Consider the following 16,449-nt stretch of genomic DNA (forward strand, 5'->3'; position numbering starts at 1 on the left):
AAGATTCTGAACACCTGAAAGTAATATTACTTTGGGAGGGAAGAATATAATCAGTAAATAGTGCTCCTGTGGTAATCATTATGGTGGCTCACAAATTTCAGGCTGTCTCTCTCAACACACGGTGGGGTTGTCTTTCCCTGTGTGCTTGGCATTGGGTGTGGCAAGTAATTTCTCTGAGTAGAGAAAGTGAAAGTTTTAAGAGGCAGTGTCCCCTTCACCACATCCAATTTCCTTTGGCTTTGTGATTGAGAATATTTCAAATGGCAGCACTGAGGCATCTGGGACCCCTGAGGCTTTATCAAAGACAGACACCTACTTGCTACCTGCAATAGAAATATAGCGTAAGCCCCTCCTACAAAGGCATGTCTGTGGTTCCCTGTCTTTGGACACTAAGAATTGAAGGCAAAGAAAGAAATGTGGACTTGAAGAAATCTAGAGCCAGCTTGCTCCCTGCAGGTTCAAGATCAACCATTTCAAATAGAAGACGGAAAAAAAAAAAGGAAGAGGAAGAAGAAAGAAAGAAAGAAATATAGTGTAAGCAAGAAATAAGTAAATGTGTGCTTTAAGCCACTGCAGTTTTGGAGTTTGCCACTGTGTCACACAACCCAGCCTATTCTGTCACAATACCATATATACAAGAGTATACAAGAATAGATCCTTGGACATCATCATCAAGAATAAAATACAGATGGCTTCTGGCCTTGATTCTGTTTTACAAAGAAAAATATTACCAGTAGTTGCTAGGAGAAAGATATCCCAAATTGTGTCAATTTATTTGAATTTAACAAAGATGTAACTGGTGAAGCAGGGAGCTAGATGGAGCATAATGTAATACACAATAGCTGGAAGAGTGGCAGCCATATCAGGCAGCCTACTGAGCATTCATTTGCATTTATTAATATTAAATGAATAGGAAAAATATTAGGAGGTTATTTTCTAAAGTAATTTATTTCCATTCATTTGGACTCTAATATTTATACTCCTGACCAGAAATGGGCCAGGGCAGCAACCTGGGAGTCTATTTATTTATTTATTTATTTATTTATTTATTTTTAAAATTCAAATTCTATTATAAATACCACTGACTTTATTGAATGTTTATTATTATTTTAACTTTATGAAGGAAGGACTCTTAGTGCTCCTTTTTAAAGCTATGTCTGCATTATCTAGAATACTGCCCAGAGTGGGTCCAAAATATTTTTTAATGAATGAATGAATTTATATTTTTTCTAGAAACTTTCATCTGTCAGATCAATGTTAGTCTGATGTGGCTCTTCCCAAACCCAAATACCATTTTAAACTGCAAAAACAGAAGTGTCAGATCTAGGACAAATGAATAATATAATTCATTCTATTCTTCTTAGCCTTCTGGAGGATAATATTTAGTTAATTCTATTACCACATACCAAGTAGTCATTAATAATTGCAGTGTTTCCTTAACTTTTTTATACCATGGTGAAAATAATATTTGTAGGATGCAAGTCAGAAAAAAAAAAAAAAGGCTTGCTGGGCCACTATTAGGGCTGCGGGACTAAAACGCTGTCAAGAACTGCCATGTTTCTCTTAGAGAATCCTTTATTTCTAACAGAAATTGCTGTTTAAATGCTGATAATGAAAGAATGTTTATATGACAAGGGAGAGAGACTTCCTTTAAAACTAAAAAATTGCTGTGGTCCATGGGAGAGAACATAAAAAGCAATGTGCTGCTTTTACACACACACACACACACACACACACACACACACACACACACACACACACACACACCGAGGCTATGACACCTACAGAAAATGATAACAATTTGGCACATCCTGTAGCACACTGTTTGCAAAGCTCTGCTTTGTCGCTTCAGGAGCAAACCACCTGGGGTGGAAAGAGGGGGCTGAAAGCCAGAGTACTCAGAATTATACGAGTCACAGTTAACTCAGGACCTCCAAGGTCAGGCACTTTGCATACCTTGAACTAATTTAATCTACTTCACAACCATATGGGATGGGTGTTATTCTATTTTTTCACTTAAGGAAACTGAGGCTTAGAAACATTTAATGTTATAATCAGGTCCATGTAAATAGTGAAGCCAGGTTGTTTGTTTGTTTGTTTCTTATTTCTTTAATCCTCACCTGAGGATATTTTTCCATTGATTTTTAGAGAGAATGGAAGAGAGAGAGAAATATCGATGTGAGAGAAACACATGGATTGGTTGCCTCCTGCAAGAGCCCTGACCAGGGCCAGGGCCAGGGAGAAGCCTGCCATCAAGGTACATGCCCTTGACAGGAATCGAACCTCGGACCCTTTGTCCACAGGGTGACGTTCTATCCACTGAGCCAAACCGGCTAGGGCAGAGCCCGGTTTTGAAAGTAGAACTGAGCCCAAAGCCCTTGATGTTTTCTCTGAAAACAGGAAGACATAAAGGGTTTATGTGTATACTAGAGGCCCGATGCATGAAATTCGTGCAGGGGGCTCAGCCCTTACAGTATTGGCCGGCCCTCGCAGCCCCACCTTCATCCAGAAAGTTGTCCAGACAGTCATTCTGTGGTTCAGTCTAATTAGCGTATTAGCTCTTTATTATATAGGATAACTATCTTCAAATATTAAGGGATCCTCTGTGGTAGAGAGAGTGGAAATTTCTGATACTCCAAGAGGTCAATCTAGTACCTATGTGTGGAATCATGAAGGAAGACAGAATTTACTTCCAAATATGGAAGAAATGATTATGTTATGAAGGCAGAATTTCCTACCCCAGATGGTAATTAGCAAGTGATTACATCTTAGGGGAATTTTAGAGGAGATTTCTGCTTGGCTGATCTCTGCTTTAATCCCAACGTCAAGTTTCATGATGTGATAGTATGTAAACAGCATCAGAAGATTGAGTTAGAAATACTGTTTCTCTTGCACACATTTTTTTTTTTGAGGAAGGATTTGTATTTTAGACTAACTGCATGTGGATAATGAGCCTATTTCCAAGAGAGGAGGTCCAATCGTCCTCCAAAGAGTTTACAAGTGCCTTTCTTAGAAGACTGCCCTAGTATTCTGGAGCTTCCAGGACCTGGTCAGTAATACATTCATTCTGAAAAATCCAAATACAGTCTCAAACCTTCACTATCAGCAGGATTGGAAGAGAACAAAGGATTTTTTTACTTTCCTTAATCCTTCCCAAAGAAGTGAATGGACATCAATTAAGAAATCTCAGAATCCATCGATTGTCTTACTTTGGAGAACAGGTTCAGTAATTTTTAATGTAATCTGATTGGTGTATGGGTGTGTGTCAGAGAAAGCACTGTATTTATGTTCAGATTTCCTCCTGTGTCTTACTGCTTTTTAAGGGGGAAATAATACCCTTTCATTTTCCTACCACCTCTTTCATAAGTACACTTCCATTTTCTGCTCGAGAATAGCAACTATTCAAATGAATCAAAGGTTGCCCAGGAAGAATATTTTCATCCTTGAGAGAGCTCACGTGGATTAAGATAAAGCATTTCCCACTGACCAGAGAAATTGTAGAGCTAGGCAGTATTCCTGCTGCGATACACCTTTATTGTTCTCTCTGCCTTTCCCCTTTTCTCTCTTTCTCCTCTTCCTTAGGCAAGGGCAGCTGATGCCCCATTGAACTTCCAGCTTTGTGAGGAGTCTGAGATGATTCTGGAACTACAGCTGTTAGCTATTTGATTCTTCCTTCTGCAAACTGACGGTGATTAAGGGCCAAACCTAAACCATCACAGGGAAAGAAATTCTGGAGATGCGAACTTCTAAAAAATATATATATTATTGATTTTTTACAGAAAGGAAGGGAGGGGGATAGAGAATTAGAAACATCGATGAGAGAGAAACATCAATCAGCTGCTTCCTGCACACCCCCTACTGGGGCTGTGCCCACAACCAAGGTACATGCCCTTGACCAGAATCGAACCTGGGACCCTTCAGTCCACAGGCCAATGCTCTCTCCACTGAGCCAAACCAGTTAGGGTGAGATGCAAACTTTTAATCACACCCTAAGATCCCCCTTTTCCTTGGATAGAGGCATCGTTCATTGTAAGAAAGGGAGAATGATTGAAAGCACAGAGAGAATCTAGTGGATCTTTATTCCAGATAATTGTGTCCTTAATAGCATTAATTACTTGTTAAATGAAGGTGAGCATACAAATATCAATACAATTTGCAGAAAGATGTCTACCTAGATAAAACATCTGTATAATTTATCTTCTGTTCTATCTTTGCTACAAATTAAAAAACACACACACACACCAGGTACAAAGTAGGTGATCAATAAATGCTTGTTGAATAAAAAATGATATAGTAGGACTGGGAGATAATGGTGGTATAGATCATTGTAATTTCACAATCTTTGATATCCATATTTTGAGACAACTGCTTCATCAATGAAACTATCTTAAAACTGAAGTCCTTTCAGTTCAGTAGGTTCATTGGTAAGGATCCAAGACAGACTCAACACATATATGATTTAACTTGATAATAATAGGGCTAGTGATAATTTTTTCTTTGATGAGTCCAGAAAATAATGTTTACAAGTATATATTTCAAGATTCAAACTGCTGGACACCAACTCCATCACTTAGCAGCTTGATCACACTGAACAAGTTTCTTATCTGGGTTCCCTCATCTCTAGTAGGTTCCCTCACCTATCAAATGGGGATGACTCATAGGACCATTAGGAGATTTCAAAGGGATAAATCTTGCAAAGTATTCAGCATAGTGCTTGACACACCGTAAGTATTAAATAAATGTTAACCATTATTATTATCATTAATCTACTTTCTATAAAATAAAAGGAAATAGAGATATGGGGAAGTGTAACATTAATAAATAAAAGGGCAATTTGGCTACCTTTCCTATCTCTGCACTTTTTTTTTTGAGATTTTTAGGTAGCTGTACATGCTTCAATACTTATAGGAAAATAAAGTACTAATATTACCACTCTATAGAGATATACATGAAATGCTTTGTAAAATATGATAAATCTAAGGCTATTACATTTTTCCCTTCCTCAAAGTTAAGTTTTGTGTTTTAAACATACACTCTTCAGAAAATGCAGTCACTATCTTTTATTCAGTACTAGACTCTCTGTTATTATGAAGTCTGGAGACATAATGCCATTGAAGCTTGTAAATGGATTGACAGGTGCTTCTAAGAAGCATGGGCAGAGATCAGAATATTATCCTAGAATGTATAAAGGAACACTATGTAAATAGAGTGGGAGATCTCTTTGTATAGAAGTGACAGCTCACTACCTTAACATGAACAATCCTCCCCACACTAAAGTTATTCAAGTTCAAGACAATCCCTGTTGAATTAGTCGATTCCCATGATGTGGGCCAACAAGGTTACATACATTCTCACTGAGAGAGCGATGTCATTTTTTATTAGTTTTCAGACTCCTTCAGTTAGATTTCCATTGGGGTGTATTTTTGAAAATCACATTTAAATTTAACTTCTTGTTCACCTTTCTTGCTATTTGTTTTTGTCTAGCATGATTTTTATGCCTTCAGGTACATATGAATTATTTATGCATCCACATGATTTCCTTTCTACATCTCCATGCTGTGTTTTAAGTGAAAAGTTATGAAGGAATATTAAATAAAGAACAAAACCAAGGGAAATGCAATATAGTTATGTGTGTGTCTGATAATGCCAACCATCAGGTATTACCGGACTCAGCTGAAAAAAAGAAAACAAATATGAGATATTCTGTGACTTTCTTCACAAGGTGCTTATTTCATATCACCCTCAGGCAAGATGACTCCCCAGAAGACATCCTTCTGTAATAGAACCTTTGCTCACCTCTACTCTCCTTGGCTCCCTGCTCCCAATACCAGGCAATTTCACTAAATCATAATCCATTTTGTTAGCAGTATGGGGAACAGGACTAAATGAATGTTGGATCATCTATTATGCCAGTGGATAAATTGCAAAGTGCCATTTCTCCAAATCAAATGCATTTGCAAATCAAACCCCGCAGTAGCTGCAGAAAAGTAGACATTGCTAGGCTCATATTTTAAGTCATAAATCTTTAGAGTGCCTTTTAAATCCACAGATACAATTATATATCTCTTTCCATGCTGTTCCAGAAGATAAAAGAAATTGCCATACTTGCACTATTCTATCGTAACAATTCATATCCTTAACAGACCTTTCTCAAAGACCCATCTCCCCTTAATCTTCTCCAAAAGCCATAAAACATGCTTTTTTTTTGATAGACAGTTTTAGTTTGAAATCCCCAACTTTGCATTTTCATCTTCAAAATCTCCTCTCTGTAGGGAGTCAGCCCCTTCCTTGGATCCAAGTAAAGGAAAAACGGAAATGGTATTTCAAGTCTAACTTGATCTTCTATGTTTTTATGTCACCCAACACCTGTTTCTTTCTTCTATCCTCACAGGCAGCCATAGGACTTTTGTGTTAAAAATTATACCTCATTCCTCACAGAGTGAGAGATCAGAAAAAATGCCGATCAAGGCTGTTGTGAAAGGAACCATCTGCTGACTTTCAACTTGTTCTAAGATGGTGCAAAGTTATACGTTTTAGCGGCTTGAATCACCGGGCATTAACTCAACTGTAACAAATAATGAGTGATTATTTTCTCTAAGACCTAAACCTACTCCTATATATTTAGTGGGATATTTTTTCTTTTTCCCTTTGGCAATGAAAGAAAGCATTCTCATGTGAAAATGACCCCTAAAACAACTGTGCAGTAATGTGGTTAGAGTGGGGTATTTGGAGTCTGAAAGTCAAGAATGGTCTTGCTGTGCAATCTTTAACAATCCTCTTATTCTCTTGAATAAGAGTTGATTTATCTTTCTGTAATACATCACTTTTTTCCACCACAGTAAGAATAGGAATAAATCTTTGAGACCTCTTAGCATAGTGTGTGTGTGTGTGTGTGTGTTTTTTTTGTATGAAAATATTAAAGGCTTTTTTTTAAGGACCACATTTAATTACTTTAAGTTATCAGATATGTTGTTCTTGTGTATCTACAATTTCAGTTACGGACATCATTCCATATTACTTTATTTTTGCCACCCATATAAAAAAATCAGATCCTGAATAGCCACTATTGGTCTTTATGTTTATCATAAAAGGTTAATGTAAACCTTTTATGATAAGCAATTTATTTTAACTTCTTTTCTAGATGGTTCATGTCAGAAAGTATACTTTCTAAACTCTCCTCCGGGGATGAGAAAATGAACTAGAGTTGATAACTCTTTCTGCGTACAGATTGTCAAACCTCCCATTGATCCACTGTGCTTTCATGTTAAAGAAAGAATTCAAACATCAGCTCTAAAACAAGATCGCTTCAGCTCCAGGGCTGAGGAGGCCAGCCAGCTGCTGGGCAGTTTTGATAAACCTTCCTTCTGTGGATGCTCAGTCATCCACCCACTCTGGGACAGCAACCTGGGGTGATAACCAGCGGGGGATTGATGGAACTCTGCAGGTCCCACAGGGCAGTCTGGCTAAGGCATAGCAGTCACTCTCACAGAAGCACTGTCACAAGCCCCACAGGCTGTGGCTCCACACTGACTCAGTGGGCCGAGGGAAGGCATTTTTCCCCCCTTCAGAGACAGACAAGGGAGGAAAACTATAAGTTAAGTGTGTGTTGATCTCACAGCTACATCCCGATACATCTATGTTTAATACTATGAGGGGAATGAGTTACTCCAGGCAAATAGTATTTTGGCTTTTGACAACAGAGGCTCTATGGTTCGATCCCATAGACCTTTCCTTCTATCAGCAGAGGTCAAAATATTTCTGTAAATTCTCTGAAGAAGCCTGTCCGGCATGGCTCAGTGTTTGAGCATCAACCAGGAGGTCACAGTTCGATTCCCCATCCGGCACATGCCTGGGTTTTGGGCTAGATCCCTGGTGGAGAGCTTGCAGGAGACAGCCAATCAGTGATTCTCTCTTAGCATTGATGTCTCTCTCTCTCTCTCTCTCTCTCTCTCTCTCTCTCTCTCTCCCTTTCTCTCTAAAATCAATACAAATACATTTCTAAAAAATCCTCTGAAAAAGTTCAGTTTAAACCTGTCTAGTTAAGGGCCACTGTCATTCATAGAGACAGCACAGGAATGTGAAAATGTGATTATCAGGGCTTTCTTTTTACAAGTTGTCCCCAGGTACAAAGGGTGGGATGAGATGGGGAGACAGGAGCAGGAAAGTGGGCTTGCTTCTGCACCCCCTTTTTCCAGGACTTCTCAGCCTCTAAGTTCCAGTCTTTTCATGGGTCAGGAGGCTGAGCGAGAAGCAAGTTAGGCCTGGCGGGTGCAGTGGCTACTGAGGTACATCCTGTACCCTAGCAGCCAATTGCCATGTGAAAAGGTTGCTTTCTTCTCTTTTCGAGGTTTTCATGAAATCACTGGAGGATGGACTGCATGCGTTTCTTTGTTGTATTGTTTTTGTTTTGTTTTTACAATTATTGACCTTCAGAGCTCATAGAGCTGGTCTGATGATTCCCATTCTGGCGTGTGCGTGTGCGTGTGCGTGTGCGTGTGCTTTAAATGTTTTGTAACCAAGGTATACATGCAGTTAGCAGCAGTAATAGTCTCATTTTACATTTGTGTGAAGTCTCTTTATACTAACAGTAAATGCAAAACAGGTGCTGAAAGAAGCCTAAAGCAACTGGAGCAGGGATGACACATGGGTAGCTGTTATAGTGATTTAACAATTAAGGGTTAGCTGAGAAGCTTGTTGAACTCCGGAGACTGCTCCGTGTCATCCTTGTAGAAGTGCCACAACTCAGCGGACTTGCCTGGCCACGTCTTGTCCAGAACTGAAAACGCCCTTTCAATTCATGTTTCCTCGTCCCGCCTGCTCATTTTACCAAATGACATGATTATGCGACTCTGCCAAGTTTCCACTTGCCTTCTGTTAACAGGTTTATTTTTGTGTGTTTTCTATTAAACGCACTCTGCGCCCAACTCAAGCCATCAAAGAACTCACACATTTTTGTAAACTATGTGCAAATCATATAGGTCCTTAGTTCATAAAGTTATAGTGACCATAGCTCCTGTAATCCTGTGTATTATCAGCACTGAAATACTATCTGGGAGGAAGTTAACAAAACAGACTCAAAATCAGTTGAAAATCCTTTCGAAGACCCTTTCGAAATGCCAAACGAATTTTTACCCACAGCAATTTATAGAAGGGGAGAAGTTAAATTTAATCTCTCCTTCCCAACCCTGAAATTCCAGTTCACTTCTTTTATTCTCCCCTCCCCGCCTTTTAAACGATTTGTCTTGGATGTGATTTCCGTTCCATGTGTACTATGCCTGCTCTCAGTTAAAGGCTACAATTAAGTCTTTTGTTTGTTCTGTCTGCAATTCATTCCTGACCAGGGATGAGAGCTCAGAGAGCGCTTCTGCAGCTTCTCCCACAATGAAGATGAAGGAAACAGCTAGCTGTTCTAATGTGAATCACCAGACACATGACAAAACAAACTCACCTTCATCTAAAATGGGATGTGGGATTTTATTTCATCAGCCACCTGTCAAGCTAACCCACTTACAAATTCTAAAATAAGTTTTTAATCTTTGCATTAGTGTTTCTTTCCATCTTCGTTCTCAAAAACCACATCAAATGTTGAACGACATGCTCTTTCTTGGGTTGCTGTATACTAGGTACTTTCACTTCTAAAAAGCAATGAATAGACTATGTTAAAGTATTGCTTTGTTTCTTCCAGTCTGGTTTAGGAAGGCCAGAGTTACCACTCAGTTTAGCATGTTTCAGAACTAGGTGCTGGGAAAACACCCTTCTTTCTGGGTTTTCTCATGCAGCAGCGAGTCATGTTTATTATGAAGGATTGCATGGGTCATTGGAAAAATAAAACGGACCTCATAATGTTAGTTTAGCAAAAGATTAGGTGTCTCGTAAATATCTAAAAAGTCCTTAGCCATCTGAAAAACAACAAGAATCTTTATTTTTTGATGAAACTTATTTATTATGAACTCCTCTATAATTAGGCAACCAAGACCTAAACTCTGAGAAGATTTTAAGATTATAAAATGGGTCAGGAAGTGGGAATGAAAGGCAGCTTCGGACCCTTTGTTCCGTGTTTCCTTAACCAGATGAAAAAGGGGGTATAGGCTTTATCTCCAAAAGGACACAGTCTTCCCATTCAGTTCCTCTGGGATTGATCGCACAGACTTCACGGTTCTCTGCCTGCTATTGAAGGCCCTGCAATGTGACCTTTGCTCACTTATTTGAACTGATTTACTCACACATGTCTCCCCTTCAGTCAGACCTTCCTGGGCTTATGCCTCTTTCTTTGCTTAGACGCTGCCCTTTTCTCCACATAATACCGTCTGGAATTCTGCTTCCTTTAGAGTTCAGCTCACATCAGTCTCTCCCTCCTCTGAACTTCAAAACTTAGATCTATACCATTTTATATTTTAAATTTTATTTTTATATGACTTTACATTACATGCTTATTATGAACTATATTTTATATCCACCACCAGCAACACAATCGTTTATACATCTTATTATTTAATTGAAGGGCCAGGAATTGTAAATGGGCTTGTTTTATTCCTCTGTCCATCACCCCAGTTCTGGTGATTTGAATTGGAGATTAAATGCTATGGACTGAATGCTTGTGCCCCGCCACTCCCAATGCACATGTGGAAGCCCTAATCCTCAGTGTGATAGTATTCAGTGGTGGGAGGTAACTAGGTCATGATGGTGGAGCCCTCATAAATGAGATTAGTGCCCTTATAAAAAAATGCAAGAGAGATGATGTCTCTCTCTCCACCATGTGCGGATACAACAAGAAGGCGACTGTCCATCAACCACAAAGAGGGCTCTCACCAGGGGCCTGACCTCACTGGCACTCTGATCTCAGACTTCTAGCCTCCAGAAGTATGAGAAATAACTATTCGTTGTGTAAGCCACCCGGTTTATGGTATTTTTCTTATACAGCCTGAACTGACTAAGATTCGAAGCAAACAAGTCAGTCAGACTATAGTCAGAGAACCCAAAGTTGGTGGTGTAGTAGAAATGATTTAAAATAGGGAACAAAGGTGTTGGGAGAGCAAAAAAGGCAAATAGTAAATAGTGATGTTAGATATTAGCAATAGGAAGAAATTGTCAACACCTCCAGGGCTGAAGGGACAAAAAGAGGAGGTGGTTTCACTAGAGCGGTGGTTCTCAACCTGTGGGTCGCGACCCCTTTGGCGGTTGAACGACCCTTTCACAGGGGTCGCCTAAGACCATCCTGCATATCAGATATTTACATTAAGATTCATAACAGTAGCAACATTACAGTTATGAAGTAGCAATGAAAATAATTTTATGGCTGGGTCACAACATGAGGAACTGTATTTAAAGGTCCAGAAGGTTGAGAACCACTGCACTAGCGTTTAGGAGCTGGGTCTGCTCGGCAGGAAATGAGGCCGCCAAGGGGAGGGCTACCCTGGGGAAACCGGGACCACAGAGGACTTGGCCACCAGAAACGCTGGTCAAAGCCAGGAGAGAAGGAGAGGCATGCTCTGGCTTCTTCCTACCTCCTACACTCCAAACTCCTGCCAATGACTCTTATTGGCCAAATTAACTAGAAGCCAATTGGCAGAGCAGCCAGGCCAGTGTGTTTTGCAGAAATCAACCCTCTGTTGTACAAAACAGAGCAGGGGAAGCAGATGAAAGAGATCTGAGAGCAAAGAATAACACACTGATGGGCCAGAATTGAACAAATTCAAAGCTGTTCTATATGTGGTGAAACTACAGATAGTTCAAAATAATTCACAAGTAACTTGTTTCCAATATCTTTACTAAAACTATTATTTCTGACTGATCACAATGTAATAATTTAGACTTCTTAAATAATAATTTATAATTCCTTTTATTTTATTATAAATTATAGAAGAAACACCGAGTCTCTTTTCTATCTTTGGCCTACTTCAAAAAGATTGTAACTATTCTGGTATCTAACCATAAGCGTCCTATCTAATAAAAGACAAAAAGGGTAATTAACCATACCTCTGCTATGCTTCCCATTGGCTAATCAGCGCCATATGCAAATTAACCACCCTCCAAGATGGTGGCTAATTTGCATACTGCAGGCAGGGCTGGCCAGCGCCAGATGCCACCTGGGCCGGGTGCGGCCCTGGGTGGCCTGGCTTAGGCTGCGCAATCGAGTCACCTAAGCCCCGCCCCAGTTGGGACCCCTGTGTGCCGCCTAAGCCCCGCTGCCAGCTGGGACCCCATTGCTATCCCAGAGCAGGCAAGTGCGGAGGGCAGGCGGCCCCCAGGTGGGCCTGCTCCTGGGATGCCATGGCGATCCCAGAACAGAAAAGTTCCCAGCACCCAGCAGGGCCTGCCCCGGTCTCTGAAGTGATCCGGTGATCCATGAGCAGGAAAGTGCAGCCTGCAGGCAGCACTGCACCCTGGCCACAGCTCAAGGGAGAGAAAAACATGCAGTGGAGGCCAGGAGCCTGAGAGATCAACACAGAGGGACTCCTGCTCCAAGCCTCCACGGTGTGGCTGGTGCCAGGCCCCCAGCAGACACACACACACACACACACACACACACACACACACACACACACAGCTCCTGCTCTGAGCCTCCAATGCTGCTGGGGGCAGACCCCCAGCGGATACACATACACACACACACACACACACACACACACACACACACACACACAGGACGCATGCTCCGAACCTCTGCTGCCAGACTGTGGCTGTCAGTAGGACATCCACTGAGGGCTCCTGGACTGTGAGAAGGGCAGGCTGGGCTGAGGGGACCCCACCCCCCAGTGCATGAATTTCGTGCACCGGGCCTCTAGTTAAAATATATATGAATTATGAAATATGTCTCCTAACAACCTAGTCCTCTAAATTCTAGCTGCTCCTCCACTTATATTTATTTAATGAATTCTCCACTTGTTAACATATCCAAAATTAGTCTCATTTTTACTAGCAGAGATTTTTCATTTGAAAGTAATAGACATCCAACTCAAACTAGCTTAAACAAAGAAGAAAATGAATTGGCTTAATATAATTGGGAAGTCTCTAAATCTTGTATTTCAGGTATAGCTGGATCCAGGAGCTTAAATGAGATCACTTAAAAATCTCTTTCTCTCTCTCGCCATGTCTTGCTTCCCTCTTTTTAATTTAATTTTCAGATAGGTTTCATGTGTGACCTGTAGAATCCAGGAATAACTCTGAGTGCTCTGCTGGGATCACATGCCCACCCAGAGAACCAGTCACTAGAGCTAAGTCTAGAGTAGATTCTGATTGTCCAGAAATAGGTCAGGAAATTACCACTTGGAATGAGGCTGAGGGTGTGATCTTCCCCATCCAGACTCCATTACAGTTTGAGAAGGAGGTTCTTTCCAAAGAAGGGAATGCTGAAAAGATTAAAACATATATTCACTATACTCATTCCTTCTCCTAATACCAATTTTGTCAACCATTCAAGTTAAAAACTACCTGCTCTCTATCTCTTGCCTCCAGATCGAATCAATCCTTAAATCCTATCATTTATTCCTTGACAATAATTCTATTATCTGTCCTTTGCTTTTATTTTCATTGCCAGGACCTGAATCTAGACCAGATTTCCTCAACCATGGCACAGATGATATGAGTTGCATAATTCTTTGTTGTATGGTGTTCTCTGTGCATTCTAGGGTATTAACTGCATGCCTGGTCTCTATCCAATGGAGGAACATTCACATTGTGTGACAAACAAAAATATCTCCAGATATTGCAAATGTTTCCTAGGGAGCAAAATCTCTGGTTGAGAATGTTTGATTTAGACATTTGTTATATTACATTTGGGCTATTGTGACAGTCTTTTAACTAGTGTGTCTAGTCCTATTATCTCTCCTTCTACTTTTGTTTTCATACAGTATTGTCACAACTGAATTATTAGAGTACCACATTGATATAAAAATCTTTTAATAAGATTTCTGTCAATTTTTCTCTTCCACTGACTAAATAAAGACCAGATTCTGACTTCTGTATTGAAACCCATAACCTATTACTACTCAGCTAACCATAAGGGAATATTTTTCCGCTCATACGGGAACACCCCGGTTTTGCTTGTGTTTTCTAAGTTTGTGGTCCTACTGCTTTGTAGTCAGCAGTGTCTTCTCTCAACTCAACTTGTCAAACTCTCAAATTCTTATGTGTCCTATAAAACCCGCCTCTGATGCTACCTTCTCTTCTTCCCCAGGAACTCTTCCTCAGATCTTCCTCCTTTGTCCCTACTACAGCTTTATCCCAGTACATCTGCTCTCACTCATTACATTTCGGCTTTGGTCACTCATTTGACTCATAGCATTGTTATTGTTTATGCTAATATCTTATCATTCCTACAGGAGGAGAGAGATTGAAATGTGTGTTACTATCGCCGGCATCACTGCTTAGCCATGTCTTAGAGGGCAAGTTATTCACTTTCCTGTGTGCTGTTCTCTATAAGTTCAGTGGAGATAGTCACACCCATCATGCCTATCTCACGTGTTTTTTTGAGAATGAGAAAAATAAGATGAATTAATCTCAGAGAGGAAAGGACTACAGAGTTCTTACGTGAATCCTCATAAGATTCACTGTGACTTGCTACACAGATGGTCAACATATATTTGGGAATGGGTGGGGAAGTGAGAAGAATGATTTGTGGATGTGACTGGCTTAGAGACCAACCCAGGATTTCGTACTTTCACTTAGATATTAATTTGATTATCATAGTTATAGCGGTGGTAGAAAAAAATGAAGGAGTCACGGGAAGGTAAATGGTGCAGTCACTTTCACAAGCAATCTGTTAAGCATAGATTTACCAAATGACCCAGGAATTCCACTCCTAGGTATTTACCACCCCTCCAAAAATGAAAACATATGTCCATCCAAAAATTCGTACCAGAACGTTTACAGCAGTATTATTCATCTTATTCACCATTAGCCAAATGGTGGAAACAACCCCAAATGTCCATCAGCTGATGAATGGATAAACAAAATGTGGTATATCTTTTCGACAAATTATTATTCTGCACAGAAAAAAGGATGAAGCTCTGATATATGTGACAATGTAGCTAAACCTTTAAAACATTATGCTAAGTGAAAGAAGATAGTCACAATAAATCTCATATTATATCATTCCATTTATATAAAATGGCCTGTATAAGTAAATTCATATAGACAGAAACTAGGTTAGTGGCTGTTTAGGCTGGGGAAGGCAGAAGATAGAGGACAAAGGAATGAGATCTAAATGGTGTGGGGTTTCTTTGTGAGGTGATGAAAATGTTCTAAAATTGACTGTGCTGATGGTTGCAAATAAGTATAAATATACTAAAAAAACACTGAACTGTACACTTTAAATGGGTAAAGTGTATAGTATATGAATTATATTTCAAGGAAGCTGTTACTTAACAGAACAAAACTCTAAAACCAACCATCCCCCCAAAAGAGAGAGAGAGAGAGAGAGAGAGAGAGAGAGAGAGAGAGAGAGAGAAGTCCACAACCTACCAATATTTAAATTTCTTAAATCAAAACAGGTAAGTTCATCAAAGACCAGCTGTTAAGCCCAGGGATTGTGTTATGCATGTCTTTGGTGTTAGTCTTTTGTTTGATCCAAGTCATTCCTTTTCCCCTGGCAGAAATTGCGTTCTGCTTTCTCTGCATCTGTCTTCTTCTGATGCTGAACTTGGTGACTTATAGATCCATAGGATCCTATTAACTTGCCAATACTAATTCTCCGTGTTTGACTTAGCTACGTCAGGTTGTCAAAACAGGTAGTCTTACTACAAAGGATTATCCTTATGGTAGGATGCAGAGGAGAAACTCCCAGGCTTCCAAACTACAGGGAATACTCGAATGGCATCCACTTCTGCCAATGCATTTAAGTTGTGGCCAAACAGTTATAGAAAAGAAACTTTTGCAGACCCTGAGCTTTTGTTGCCAGAGTTATCCTGTCTTCTTTGTGCTCTCAGACACATGCTGAGACCACCACTGAATTGCTGAAGAGATTTCATTTCTCTGTGTAATACAGAGATTGTTCTACGCAGGTGCAATTCCATTTTCCAATATATTTTCTCCTTGAAGCATAACGGGAATGTGTGAGGCTCCCAACCCTTTTCTGTGAGTGGATGTTTTAACCTATGTGAGTTAATGAGGACGTTTGGTCTCACGACCTCTTTTGCAAACCTCCTCTCTGTGGTCTCTGGCAATTCTAGGCTTCTTGTCTGACATGATGCCCTCTGTGTTAGCACACTCAGGGACCTGACTCCTCTTTCTCTCCTGGGGCCAGAGAGAAAGGGATGGAGAAGATGCCTCTACTCTCCTCTTGCCCCCTATCCCTTTAGCTTCTTCAATCAGAAAACATCAGCTGACATGGCATATGTCACATTTAGCAAAATACAGTAATAGCAATAACTGGAAAATTAATATTAACACTTATTGAGCACTTGCAATTCATCATTAACTATCCTGGCTGCCTTACTGAATCTCAACAAC

General features: G+C 40.1%; 1 non-coding gene across 1 annotated transcript; it reads left to right on the forward strand.

Annotated features, from left to right (window-relative positions):
* The first annotated feature begins 347 nt into the window (after positions 1 to 347).
* Positions 348 to 481, forward strand: LOC132236331 (small nucleolar RNA SNORA38). The gene has a single exon (XR_009453270.1). It is a non-coding gene; the product is annotated as a small nucleolar RNA SNORA38 (small nucleolar RNA).
* The last annotated feature ends 15,968 nt before the right edge of the window (positions 482 to 16,449 follow it).

Source organism: Myotis daubentonii, chromosome 5 (genome assembly GCF_963259705.1).
Source record: "Myotis daubentonii chromosome 5, mMyoDau2.1, whole genome shotgun sequence".
NCBI classification, from domain to species: domain Eukaryota; kingdom Metazoa; phylum Chordata; class Mammalia; order Chiroptera; family Vespertilionidae; genus Myotis; species Myotis daubentonii.